This window comes from Tamandua tetradactyla, chromosome 4, assembly GCF_023851605.1.
Source record: "Tamandua tetradactyla isolate mTamTet1 chromosome 4, mTamTet1.pri, whole genome shotgun sequence".
In the NCBI taxonomy this organism is placed as follows: Eukaryota; Metazoa; Chordata; class Mammalia; order Pilosa; family Myrmecophagidae; genus Tamandua; species Tamandua tetradactyla.
Window position 1 is genome coordinate 93349052 of NC_135330.1, and position 14552 is coordinate 93363603.

Genomic DNA, 14552 nt, shown 5'->3' on the forward strand with positions numbered 1-14552 from the left:
ATGCATCTCACAACTCTTCCAGAATCTTCCCTTTATCTGTTTAAAAAGCTGTTCCAACATGTTTGGTATTTGCAAACTGCAGCAGCAGCACCCACTCTCCAGTACCAAAATCTGTTCTAGTTTGCTAGCTGCCAGAATGCAATTTACCAGAAATAGAATGACTTTTTAAAAAAGGAATTTAATAAGTTGCTAGTGTAGAGTTCCAAAGCCAGGAAAATATCCCAATTAGAACAAGTCTATAGAAATGTCCAATCAAAGGCATCCAGGTAAAGATACCTTGGTTCAAGAAGGCCGATGAAGTTCAGAGTTTCTTTCTCAAGTGAGAAGGCACAGGGTGAACACAGTCAGGGTTCCTCTCTCATCTAGAAGGGCACATGGCAAACATGGCATCATCTTCTAGCTTTCTCTCCTGGTTTCCTGTTTCATGAAGCTTCCTGGGAAGCATTTTCCTTCTTCATCTCCAAACGTTGCTGGCTAGTGGGCTCTCTGCTTCTCATAGCTGTGGTGTTTTTCTATGGCTCTCTCTGAATCTCCTTCACTCTCCAAAATGTTTCCTCTTTTATAGGACTCCAGAAACTTATCAAGACCCACCCAAATGTGTGGAGACATATCGTCACCTAATCCAGCTTGACAACCACTCTTGATTAAATCACATCTCTATGGAGATGATCTGATTGCAGTTTCAAACATACAGTATTGAGTAGGGATTATTCTGCCTTCACAAAATGGGATTTTGATTAAAACATGGCTTTTCTAGCATCTGTATATCCTTTCAAACCAACATAACCTCCATAATGAATTCTCACCTTTGCATCCATCATGTAGCTGGGCTCTGATTTGCGATCTATGTCCATGCCCTCCTGCACACAATCCTAATGAGACTTCTCTCCTTATGTGCCTCCAATATCATCCATTTTTTTTCTGTGATCACAATCATCTCCTGCAGCTCTCCTTCATCGATGTGTCCTTCAACATGATAACCATTTATACAGTAGTAACTCTCTTGTCACTCACATTTTTAGTCTGTATACTCTTTTCTTATGCTCTTTTCTTCTCCACTATTCTGAAGGTCATGTCTGCTCAGGAGAAACAGAGCTTTTTCCACTTGTTGCAGACACCTGATAGTGGTAGTGTTATGTTTTGGCACAGCCATTGTTCTCTGCCCCTACCCTTCTTCATCTCATTATCCTGAGAGGAAAACCATTAAGTGTCATGTGTAACAGGGTGACTTTGATGTTGAATCCTTTCATCAATAGTCTAAGGAATAGGCATATGAGGAAAGCAGTCCTGAAATGCTTAGGAAGTACATATAATTTTATCACCAATAAGGTCCTCAATAACTAAATTAAAAATTTGTTTGGTCATAGATGAAAGTGATCCTCAGGAGGGCAATAATAGTGAAAAGTTTGACCTAGTGTATTGTTAAATGTCTCCTTTATGTAAGAAAATGTATTACACACTTTATATGGATGTTCCATGATTTCCTTTGAATAAATTTATGATGTAAAATTATAAGATGTTTCCTTCAAGTCTGAAAAATAAATCTTTAGAAAATTTAGACATGCAAGAATGTTGTAGCCTGCTTAAATCACGCATTTACCTGTAAAGGATAAGCCTATGATTTTAAAAAAATGCATGCAAATTATAAGATGTGATTCTATGTCAAAAGCACACAACAAGTATGGATCAAGATAAATGATCCTGGGCGGGCCGCGGTGGCTCAGCGGGCAAGAGTGCTTGCCTGCCATGCCGGAGGACCTCGGTTCGATTCCCGGCCCCAGCCCATGTAAAAAACAAACAAACAAACAAAATATAATAAAAAAAAAAACAAGAAAATGTTTAAAGATGTTTCCCTTTCTTCCTCCCTTCCTTCCTTCCTTCCTTCTCTGTCTTTCCTTCCCTTCCTCCCTCTCTCTTATAAAAAAAAAAAAAAAAAGATAAATGATCCTGCAATTAATATTATGAACGCAGACTTTGTATTAAATATATATAGTAACAAGTATTGGCTCCACAGGTTGGTGGAATAGGGAGTCCACATCATTTTTTTTATAAGTATCTTTTATTGTGGAATATAATATATATATATAAAAGAGCAATAAACTTCAAAGTACATTGTAACACATACCTATAGAACAGAATACAGAGATTGGTATGGGTTGCAATTCTACAATTGACAGTTTTTCTTTCTATCTACTCCATAATACAGAGACTAAAAGAAATAACAATATGATGATTTGAGCGGTTATACTCATTCATTAAATCCTACTTTTTCTGTTATTGTCAACTTTCTCCTTTGACCTCTCTCCCAATAGTTAGGGATATTTGGACCATGTCCATACTTACTTTTTCATATTGTGATGCTGTATTTTCTGTACCACAAAAGTAATCCAATATTTAAAGAAATTTTGAATTATTACAATCGTTTCTCACTTTGACCATTACCAATGATTTCTATCACTTAACTCAAGACTTTTTATACTTGATTTGTAGCAAAGTGTAATGCAGAATTCTCAGAATTTCTTTACTGGATATGTCCACAAGGCAGGGGCCAACTTATCCCCCACTGTCAGGAGATTCTGAATATATTCAATAGTGGAAGAGTGGATTAAATTCTCAATATATTTTTTAGAGATAAAGGTCTTTTACTTTCATTTCAGTCAAATAAATGACTTCTGTCCAAATAAAACAAAATTCTTCAAGAAAATATTTATCTCCCAAATGTATGGATTTGTTTGAAGTTTACCCCAAAAGAAAAATCAATACACAACATGCCAATGTGTTTTTATTTGGAGATATTCAGTCTAGTAAAGCCCATGTAGTATATTGCCATTCAAATGGAATATGATTTATTATATTAACCATTCCAATTTCTGCATAAAGTACCATGTATTCAAGTGAGTTAAGGCTATTTCTGTCTACTCACTTACAGCCTTAAAATCAAATCTCTGTGATTGGTGTTCATAAATGCTTGAGGGAACACATATATGATTATGTGCTTAAAAATACACATACATTCTTGTATAAAAAGTGTTTAAATCCAGGGTACAGGGAGAAAAGTGCTATTGTATACAATGAACTATGTTCAAAAGGAAACCATCACCACTACCACAGCAACAACAGAGGTAAATAATGGGGTGAGGGACAAGAGTTAAGAGGAGGTTTAGATCTCCTATTTGGTGAGGGTGTGTTTGTTGGCTTTCTGTCTCCTGAGAACAATGAAATTATCTAAAATTGAGAATGTTGATGGACTGTGGATTTTTGGCCCTCTGCATGATGCCTTATGAATGCAGGTGGCTGAAGGATGCACTGATAGAGAAGGAGAATGGTGAATGATGATGTATACCTATAATGAGGTTGTGCATTACAGAAAGGAACAATGTCATGAGGCATGCAATGATGTGAATGAACATGTGGGACATTTGGTGAGACAAAATAAGCCAGAAACAATAAAACAGCAATGGTATGGTTACCTTTAGAAAATTTTTATAAGAAAAAAGGGGCCTAGACTGTAAACTTTTAGAGCAGACACATTAAGTCCAGAGTGGTGACTATTATTTCTGGATTCTGAGAAGTTATTTTATATATACAACATCATATTTAGAGATAAGAATGAATCTGAACAGATTAGGGTTAAAGAAATTCAGAACATAGGGGTAAGGAAGACAAAGTCTATGCTTTAGAATCACACATGCTCTTTGAGACCAATGGAATAAAGGTTTATTTGATCGGGAACTGAAATTCTCTGTCATGCATAATCTAATCCAACCTATCTGTATAGGTCATTTGAACAACTGCAACACAGAGAGCACAGAATGAGAAAGAAGTCCTTTAATCCTGTATAGACTATTATAATGCCTGGAAACATCCTAAAATATATTAACCAGATAATCAAAAAATATAGGCAAAGTCCCCTGAGGGAGGGGATAAAAACTATGGAACTATTAAACCTTACCACCAGGGAATCCCCTGATACTGTGCAAGCTTTTGGAATGCCAAAATCAATAGGCCATGCCCTCAATCATGAGGCTCACTCTTGTGAACTGTATGTAGGTAGCATAGAAGCTTTGATAACTATAGACATGCCTAAGAGTTACTTCTGGAGGACCCCTTTCATTGCTCAGATGGTGCCTCAGTCTCTTTAAGTCGAACTCTGCAAATGAACCATTGCCCTTTCCACTATGTGGACGGACATTCAGGATGAAACTCTCCTTGGTGATGTAGGAGATGACTCCCAGGGATGACTCCAGATCTGGAACCATGGGATCAACAATTACATCCTGACCAAATGGTGGAAAAATGTAATTGATGAAGTATCAGAGGCAAAGAGAGTTCAAATAGAGTTGAGACGCTGCTCCACATGTTGCTCTTATGCAAGCTTCAGGTAGACCTTTCTACCTATCATAACCTACAAACACCCCACCTGGACCATTCCAGCCAATCCTAAAGAACACCTAGGGCAATATATAAAATTCCACAAGGGTTCCAGGCACTAGAGCAGCTTCAGAAACCTACAGCCTCCTGATGTCCCTGGTCCAGATAATTCCTGACACCTAGCCCAGCCTCTCCAGAACATCAGATAGGTCCATCTCCCTAACCCATGTTAGTGATAGACACTTCCAATACCAACAATTTAAAATTGCCATAGCCCAAACAACCCCAATGAGAGGTATGGAAAGATCAAAGTTCATGGTGGAATTATACATAGAAGATAGGACTTAACAAATGAATATGAATGCTGAACGATTAAATTGATATTTCTTTTAGTCTCTGGTATTTTAGAGAAGCTAGAAGTAAAAACATAAAATTGTGAAGTTGTAAACCATATCAAAGTCTGAAATATGTTCTACAACTAATTGTGGTGCTGCACATGGAAGTTTATGGCTTTTTTGTATATATGTTATTTTTCACAAAAAAGAAGAAAAAACGTCAATTGTGATGGGAAAAAAGTATTGAAGCCCTCTATCTTCCTATATTCTGGAGGAGCTAGAAGGAAAAATATGAGAGGACCATATGGTAGCCCATGACAAACTCTAGGATCTGTCCTGTAACTACTTTTTGAAGAGTGCTTTGAAAACTATTGCTTCTTTATTTCTTTGCTTTGTATAAATGTTATACTATAAAATAAAAAAAGCTTGAAAAATACACATATATAGACACAAACAAAAGTTTCCCAAGGAAAACAAATGGATTTAAATATGATAAAATTTAAATGCACTCAGAAAAAATACAACGAATTTGGAAAATACGTTTTAATTCTTCCCCTAATCAGCTAAAGTACATTGCCAATAAAACAGATTCACGCAATAAATTGAGTAATTAAGTAAAAGCATTAGGGTGGTAATTAGTAATATGCAGCTTTACACCCTCCCAGAGAAAAGGATGGTTTATTATATTGGGTTGTTAAAAGTCATCTATTCTTGGAGGTGTGAGGGTGGTTCAGTGGTAGGATTCTCGCCTGCCATGCAGGAGACCTGGTTTGATTACTGGCCCATGTATACCCAAAACAAAACAAACAAAGAAACCAATGAAAACAAAGAACAAAAAAGATGAATTTCAACAAATGGATCTGCAATAATGAGATATTCACATGGAAAAATAATGGAAATTGACCCCACCATACAGCATACAAATAAAAAAATAAAATAACTGTTCTTATAGCTAATTGAATCTCTTGCTATAGATTTAGATGCATAGAAATATTTATTTTTACAATTTTAGGGTTTGAGATGGCTGTGTTAGGCCCTCAAATATCATACAAGTCAATATAAGTTTTCTTTTTGGCTTCAACAAAGGGAATTTTTTGACTCATGGTTTTAGGCTAGAAGTCTGAAATCATGGTGTTATCATGGCATTGCTTTCTCCCAGAAAACTGTGATATTCTGGGGCTGGCATTTGGCAATCCTTGCTCCTTGGCTTTTCTGTCACATGGCAATGCACACAGCAGCCTCTCTTGGTTTCTCCATTACATTGACTACCAACTTCTGACTGCTTCTCTTGGCCTCTTCTATATGGCCTTTATAAAAGAATTAAGATCCATCCTAATCATGTTGGGCCACATTTTAACTGAAATAACCTCATCAGAAGGTCCTCTTCACAACACTAAATATCCACAGTAGTAGATTGAATTTGAGTACATATTTTTCTGGAGTATGTAGCACAAAACCACCACAAATATTGAATTAATTTTTAATTATTTTTTATTTTGTTGAATAACAAGTGAATTCTTTCTTTTCTTTTTGTGAAAAACAACATCTATTACAAGCAGTAAATTTGAGCGCTCATCACAATTAGTTGTAGAAAAGATTTCAGACTTTGGTATGGGCTATAATTTCACAATTTTAGATTTTTACTTCTAACTGCACTAAGATCCTGGAGACTAAAAGAAATATCAATATAATCTTTCAGCAATCATACTCATTTGCTAAACTCTATATTCTCTGTGTAAGCCTAGTATCAGCTTTGATCTTTCTCCTTCTCTTTAGGAGTATTTGAGCTATGCCAATTCTAAATTTTTCATGTTGAAAGGGGCTGTCCATAATATGGGATAGGGGATAGAACTAGTTGATATTCTGGAGAGGCTGGTGTTTGGTTCAGGATCATTTCTTCAAACAGTAATGTTGTTTTCCATTTTTGTAAAATGTCTCAACTTAGGAGAGGGGTTGGGCAGCTAGGTATGTGCAGAAATTGATGATTAAAGCACACTCCATCCCACACAGTTTAGAGCACAGTAAAATGTTGTTTGAAAATTCCATCTGAGACTCCAGTGGTGACACTACACTTTCCACACAATTGTCCCTTGTAATTTGTTAACACAAATTAAGTGGCCTCCTATCCAAGCGAAAGTCAACTATTTTACCTGTCACTTCTATTTGCACCCTAGGCTCCAGCCCAGTTATTGGTATATCAGTAGGGGCCAGCCAGACTGGGTATCCTCTGTCTTTCAGGTCTTGCATTACCATTTGGGGCTGAAGGATATTTGAACCCTGCCCTGAGGTGTGAGGAGCAAAAAGCCATCCAATGGCCTACCTGTTTGCAGTGTTAGCAAGGACCCTTAGGTAATTTGTCCCAATTGGGAGAAGAGACTGCCCAATATCCAGGCTTATGACATATGTGACAATTGTGATGGATACCTTCTGGCCTTTGGAGCTTGACATCATTGTCAGCATCTGGTGGTGTCCAATTTCTTTTTCCGTCTCTTTTTGCTGAGTAGCCAGTTCAACCAACAGGTTTTGATCATAAAAGAGCAGGGTCAGGCTGTGGACCATTTCATCCAGTGTCACATATGGTTTTGCCTTGCAACTCTCTCTTGATATCCGGGGCTTATTGGTTAAAGAACTTATCTTTGAGAACAATCTTGCCTTCCTCAGAGTCTGGGTCTATCTGAGTTTGTTTCTCATAAGCCTCTTTTAGCCAATGTAGGAACTGATTGGGGGTCACTTCAGGCCCCTGAGATATGCTGGAAAACACTGAATAATTAATAAACTTAAGTGAGGGTGCCTTAAGCCCTGCCTTGATGCAATTTACAAAGTTGCTGCTTGAGTCCCTGCCTTCTTCACTGTCATAAATCCACTCTGGGTCTGCCGTGGAGACAGTTACATCAGATTTGGTTTCATTGGCCATATGACCTTCATTTGTCAATTTCTTTGCTTCCCTTATTGTTCTCTCTTGATCCTCACCAGCTAGGGTTTACCTTAAAATTATCATAATACCCTTCCAGTGAAGGTATATGATTAAATTCCTCGGGGTACTTAGTTGTATTGTCTGAGAGCTCTCCCAATTCTACCTTTATCTGTTAAAGTTATGCTAAGTTAAAGGCTTGGGTGCACTACAACCACCTTAAATCCCCTATTTCCCTTATATTGGGACCTCCATCAGTGGTATCTGGTGAGTGGTCTGTACATATGCTGGGGATGTATCTTCAAGCACCCAGGGAAAAGGGGAAGGCGCTGGATTAGTGCAAGCTGCTGGTGCCTATGCCTTAAATCCAGGCACATCTAGTTTATATTTGGTGCATAATTCCTTGGATTTCCTTAAAACAAAGGAAAGCTGTGCATAGGGGATTTCTGATCATTTGCCTTCCTGTATGCAAATGCAGATCTAATTGTACAATGGTGTTAAAATTTAGGGTCCCATCCTTTGGCAACTTCTTTTGGTCCCCTAGAGGATATAGGAGCCACATCATATTACAAAAGAATATTAACCTCTTCTGCCAGAAGTTGTTTGGGTCAAAATTGTCCCAATTTCTAAGGAGACAACTGCGGTGGCTTTTGAACCTGAGGACTCCTGGTAGCATGTTCCCTACATGGAAACAAAGCGAAGGTGTTATCCAGTACACTTTTGGTGTGCCTGATGGAGCCACAGGGAGGGTGCACCTCTGAGGATCCGGTGATCCCAATAATTGGACCAGGGCCCAGTTAATGTTTTCTAAAGGGCCATGAATTGTTAGGTTTTCCCAGCCTGATGGGGAAGGTCTTCTAACTAATAAGTAGGATTTAGGGACCTCACCATAAGAAGTCTTCACTCGTGACAGTGATCTGGTAGATGAGGTGAGGCTGGAAGGGGAGATGTAGGAGTAAGATGCTCTACTGTGATAGAACCAGAAAGAACAGGAAGGTAGAGGAACTGACCTTTAGTGCCAGAATTTGTGTCTCACAATTGGCTTCCCCTCAGTGCCCAAGTGTGTGCTTCTAGCCCTTGTATCAATGAATGCCTGGAACCTAAGACAGCAAACTGAGGTTTACACCATTATTTGGAGTAATTTCTGAGTAGACAGACAGACCAATGTAGGTAAAGCCCTCCAGATAACCCTCTCTTCAGTCCAGATGGATTCGCCAAAGTCCCAGGAAAATGATGACTGGCAGAGAGAGAGATAGAAGAGAACAGCCAGGAAGACATTCCAAGGTGATTTCTTAGATGGGAATATGGGAAAACAGACCAGACAAGACAATGGAGGAAGAGAGAAAGGGAAAAAAGGCTCCAAAGCTTGTTGGAGATAGCTTCCTGTGCGGGGACATGATATTTCTAGTGGACGTACTGAAGTCAGTATTAAATAGTAAGATTTTTAGCCATGGTGAGGAATGAGACTCAGAGTAAGTTTACAGAAGAAATCAAGGTCCCTACAATGCTTAAAACAGAGAGTGCCACCAGATAAAAGGAAGTTGCAAACAGGGCAGAGAAGGGGTTGAATCAGTTCAAGGACAGAGAGACGGACAAGGTGGAGACAGAAAAGAAATATGAAAAAAAAAACGGCCAAGATATGCCAAATGACAGGGAGAGCCACAGATTTGCGAATAGGTTCTGGGTTTCAGCACCAAATTATGTTGGCTCTGGCCTTACCTGGCTAGCAGTCTGGTTTCTTGACTTGCTGAGGCAAAGAAATGCATCTCAAGTTGAGGTTGGGAGAGCAAGGTGATTTATTAAAAGCAATGAGTTAGGTTATTAATTAAAAGCAGCAAGCAAAGAGTGAAAGAAAACCTGTCCAGGAGTCTTAGTAAACTTGAGTTAAAGTTGAGAGATCAAGGTGATTTTTAAAAACAGCAAGGAAAGAGAGGAAGAGATATGTCCTAAAGAAGGACAGGCTCAGTTGGTGATGAACTAGACTGGCCCTGATTAAAGTTTTAATTTACAGTTTCATTGGGCCAGTTGACAGTCACATTATGCATGAAATATTGGGGCTTTGCTGGTGTTTTTCCTTTGTGTCCTTGTTTATTGCTCTAACATGGTACTTTGACCACACTTTGCTCAATTTAAACATCTGTTAAAGGTGGAATGTTCTGATTGCAGTTTACTCAAGCTAGCCATCCATTAAAGATGGTTTTAGCCTCTTGGAGTGGCCTTGGCATGGTTCCCTTTTCCCATGAGGCAGGCTCGTAACTTCTAACTACCTAACATAATGTTCCTTTGGTAATTTGATGTCAAACTAATAGAACTTTAGCATGAATACTGTTCAACCCCTTATTTTTCCTAATAAACATAGCACTCTGAAAAATATCTTTCTACAGTGGGCTTTCGTGAAAACTCATGCCCACAATTGAACCCAATGTTAAGTTTGCACAGACTTGTTTCTTCTGGGTACTATTGGCCTTCCTTGGACTGGGACTCTGGAAAAGTGGACTGCATGGAGTATCCTGTTTGCCTGGCAAAATTCAGCACATCAGAAAATCTGGAAAACAAACTTAAATTTAAAATTAAAGTCCACTTTCCATCTTATAATGAGATGATAGTTTACATCTTCTCCCTTATATAGGAACAGATGAACAAGCTTGACCTGAATTGGGGTATGCAGTATACAATGTTTTAAGCTGGCTAATGGCAAAAAGTTGTAACAGTAGACCATGTTGACCCTCTCTATATGGATAACTTGATGGAATTCATGATGTAGAGCAGCTAACCTACAAATTGTGTGATTTTTTGCTAAGCTACGAAACAATAGTCCTTTCCACTGGCATGATTTTTCCAACCAACATGGGGCATATCCTCCTCCTAAGGGATGGCTATGGACCTATGGGCAATATGGCCCTATTTACTCTAACTAGACAGAATAATGTATGTGGAGACAGCCCTATGTCTCCACTACATTGCATGCCTTTTAACCCCACACTCCTAGTAATTGGGAAATAGTTAAAGGTAGGTATAGAATTAAAAGCTCCCCCTGGTGTTATTATCCTTTAGCCATTTCTGTACCAAGTAGAGCTGGAATATTTACTGAAAAGAATTGGCAACTTTAGTCAATCACACTGCCCAAGCTCTTAATAATTCCAAAATTGTCATATTTTTGTGAAATGAAGAAACAACACAGCTTAGAAATGTAGTTTTACAAAATAAAAGGTCTCTGATATCCTCACTGCAACACAAGATGTAACACATGCCTTAATTTGTGTGCATCAATGCATATATATTCCATAGCAATTACACAATATTTCACAAAGTTTAGATCATATACAAGAGCACATATATAATATTTATCAATTATCAGTGGACACCTTGCCTAAATGGTTGAATTCTCTTTCTTGACCATGGTGGCACTTCTTTTTAGAGATGTTATCTCTGTGTGTGTGACTCCTAGTGTTCTATTATCTCATACTATTGCTGTGCAATATATACACAATGTCTGTCCTAGGATCAATATAGTCTGTTGCATGGGACTGGATTGCAGAAACCTGGGGCCCAGCATCCATTTTCATATTTAGAGTAAGTATCCACATGTAACCACTTGCATGGTCAGGACAGAAGTTAAAGTAAAAAGGAACAGACCTCCTCAGAAAGGAATGAATGTACAGATGATATAATGAACCACTTATCTTGTACTTCATTGAAACTCTTCTCCCATGATAATGGTTGATAACTAATCTCTATCCCTTGGGTCATGGAATCATGCTGAAATTTTGTTCTCTTACCCTATGGAATGTCTTTGTTCTAAACCCCTATAAGTTGGCCTTTCTACTACCAGCTTTGGTTGCTGCCTTCATTTTCTGGTCCACAGCTTTATTTTTCCAGAGTGCCACTACTGGAGACCCTCTTCTTGTTCATAAGTCCTAGTAAAACTCAGATCTGATTCTGTGCCTAGTGTGTTCTTTGGTCCTGGGGCTGTGCTGACCCGAGTTGAGTTCCAACTCAAGTTAAGGATCATCCTCTGAGAAAGAGATATTGGAAAATCTTTGCATCTATATATATCATGGCTAGAAATTATTATAGAGAAGAAAACTGTGGGCTAGATGATGATGTGTTTAATAATTGTTATTTATATTAATAAATCACATGGTTGAGAAGAAATAGGAGAAAAATATGACAACAAGAATAGAAGAAAAATAATTCCAAGAAAGTAAGTCTTCATAGTCGAAAAGATTGCATGGGAAAATATTTTTCAGATTTACCCTTTGTTCAGAGATAAAAATAGTATTGTATTCTGGTTCATTTTCAATGTTAAATGTAGTAATTTCAATACATACACAAAATGTAAAGAGTAGTTTGTTAAACTTTAGTTTGGTAAAGTTGCTATTTGGGGGTGGGATATACATGATTTAATAATAAGTAAATGATGGATGGAATAATTCATAAATAGTAGAATTTAAGCATCTATAAAAATAATTAGAAAATCTGATTTCAAGTAAGGGGGAGATTAATGGTTAACCTTTTTGTTGTTCAATAATGAGGGAGGAGCCAATGTGAAGCAGAAGACCTGGAATTTCATGTCTCCAAATGCTTTCATCAGATACATTTATTTGGGAGTCCCATCAAATGCTTTTGAGAAGAAGACATTCAATGAAGGATTTTGATAGATGTGGAAGCTACAGGATTCCCCTTCAGTGTGTATGAGCTACTTTGAGGAAGGGGCCTCAAGCTCAATCCATAAGCACTGGGATCCTGATGACTTAACATACTAGCCATAATCTGTATCAAGGGATCATCATGAGACCAAAATCAATGTTCAACCTGAATAAGAAATGTAGATTTGTGATTATCAGTGAGTGAAATTTATTCTAACATGGGAAAGAAAGGTTATTAAAGAGATCTGACAACATGGATAAAAAATTTTGTTTGGGGAGATGATAACTCATTAAAAGTAAATACTTCTAGTCTATCAGATTGAACTGTATGACTCCAACATTAATAAATCAATTAAATATATAAAGTCAAATACTTATTAAATGATTACTATGGAGAAATGAATATAACTGGCACAATGAAGCTAGATAGCCATACTTGATTAATTTGTGTTTCAGTTTAGAAGAAATGCTTATTCTTCAAAGAAATTGAAATTGGTGCAAGGAGAATGTCTATGTGAATATTTATAAACACAATATATGAATATCATAAATACCAGAAATATTTGGAAAGCATCCAATCAGTGTGGATCTGGGTGTTACTTCATGATTCTCTCTTTCTGTCTCTCTGTCTGTCTCTCTCTCTCTCTCTCTCTCTCTCTCACACACACACACACACACACACACACATTTCCTGGTGAATAAGTGAGGTTTAAAATTACTGGTCTATAAACTTAGCAGTTTGTTGTTCTAGGTATTTTTGAATAATGGAATAAATAAATATTACAGACATCAGTGAATTAATCCTTCTGGGATTTTTCAAGCTCAGAAGAGCAACCATGGCTCATCTCTATGCTCTTCTTCTCTATGTAATTGGTCATCATTTCAGAAAACACACTTACCATCTTGGCCATTGTCTATGACTCTAGCCCTTATTCCCACTCCCATGATTTTCATCTTAACTTGTCCTCTGTGCAATGTTACACTTCCACTACATTTACTCAAATGGTAGCAAACAACTTGACACATACCAAGACCATTTATTTCAGGCTTCCTCATGGAGGTCTTCTTCATTTCCTTTGTTAATACAAATAATCTCCTCCCCTGTGTGATGGCCTATGAATAGTTATGTGCTGATCTACCCCCTTCATATTACATATTGAATTCTCACCTTTACATCCAGCTATATGTTATCAGCTATCTCTATGCCCTCCTACACACTGTCCTAATGTCAGTCTCTTCTCTGCCTTCCATGTCATCCATCATGTCTTCTGTGATCTCAGCCCACTCCTAAAGCTCTCTCGCTCTGTGTGGCCTTCATCATGATGACCATTTATATCGTAGGAGTTTTCAAAGATCTCACATCATTTATCTACAGCTTCATATATTACTGGCTTATCTTCTCCACTATTCTCAAGGTCCTTTCTACTGAAGGGAAACAAAAAGCCTTTTCCACCTGTGGCAGCCACCTGTCAAGAGAAGTGTTATTCTGTGACAGAGTCATTGCTGCCTACTTCAGCCATTCCTTCCCTCACATCCCTGAGAAGGACACACTGTCATCACGTATAATATTGTTACTCCAGTGCTGAATCCTGCCATCTGTAATCTAAGGAATAGGGATATGAAGACAGAAGTCATGAATATATTCTGTAAGTCTAAGAACTTTTTCAAAAATAATGACTTCAATAATAGGATTAAAAATACTAGTTTCTTCCTAAAAGATTGTGTTTCCCCAGAGGGCAATAATAATGGTAATAAAATCAACCTACTATTTTCATAAATGTTTCCTTTAACTTTGAAATGCTGCACACTTAATATTTATTTGCACATTAATCAATTTAAAGAAATGCATGAGATGAAATTATAAGATTTTTAAGATAAGAAAAGAATGTTAAAAAGTTATGGCATGCAGGAAATTATAGACTACTTAAGGTCCAAGATTATAAGTGTAGGAAGAGTCTCTGATTCCATACAACTGCAGCCTTGTGATAAGAAATAATTCTCTGTGAAAAATTTACCAAATATTATAGATTCAGATAAATAATCTTTCAGTTAATATTTATAAATTCAGCTTTATAAATATTCATGGATTCAAGTACTGGATCCACAATTTAGTGTAAAAGGAAGAACGCTTCATTTTTAGCAATTCATTTATAACATAGTTATAGTACAATATTAACACTTCATAAATAACCCCAAATAATATATCTAAGATTTAAAGAATGTTTTCATATTACAATTCTTTCTAACTTGGAATATAGTCAATAATTCTATTTTGTTGACCCAAGA

At 37.3% G+C, this 14552-nt stretch overlaps 1 protein-coding gene across 1 annotated transcript in view; it reads left to right on the forward strand.

Moving 5' to 3' along the window:
• Nucleotides 1–14552, forward strand: part of LOC143680405 (uncharacterized) — a 141312-nt gene that overhangs the window by 77578 nt on the left and 49182 nt on the right. The gene's annotated exons all lie outside the window — the stretch shown is intronic.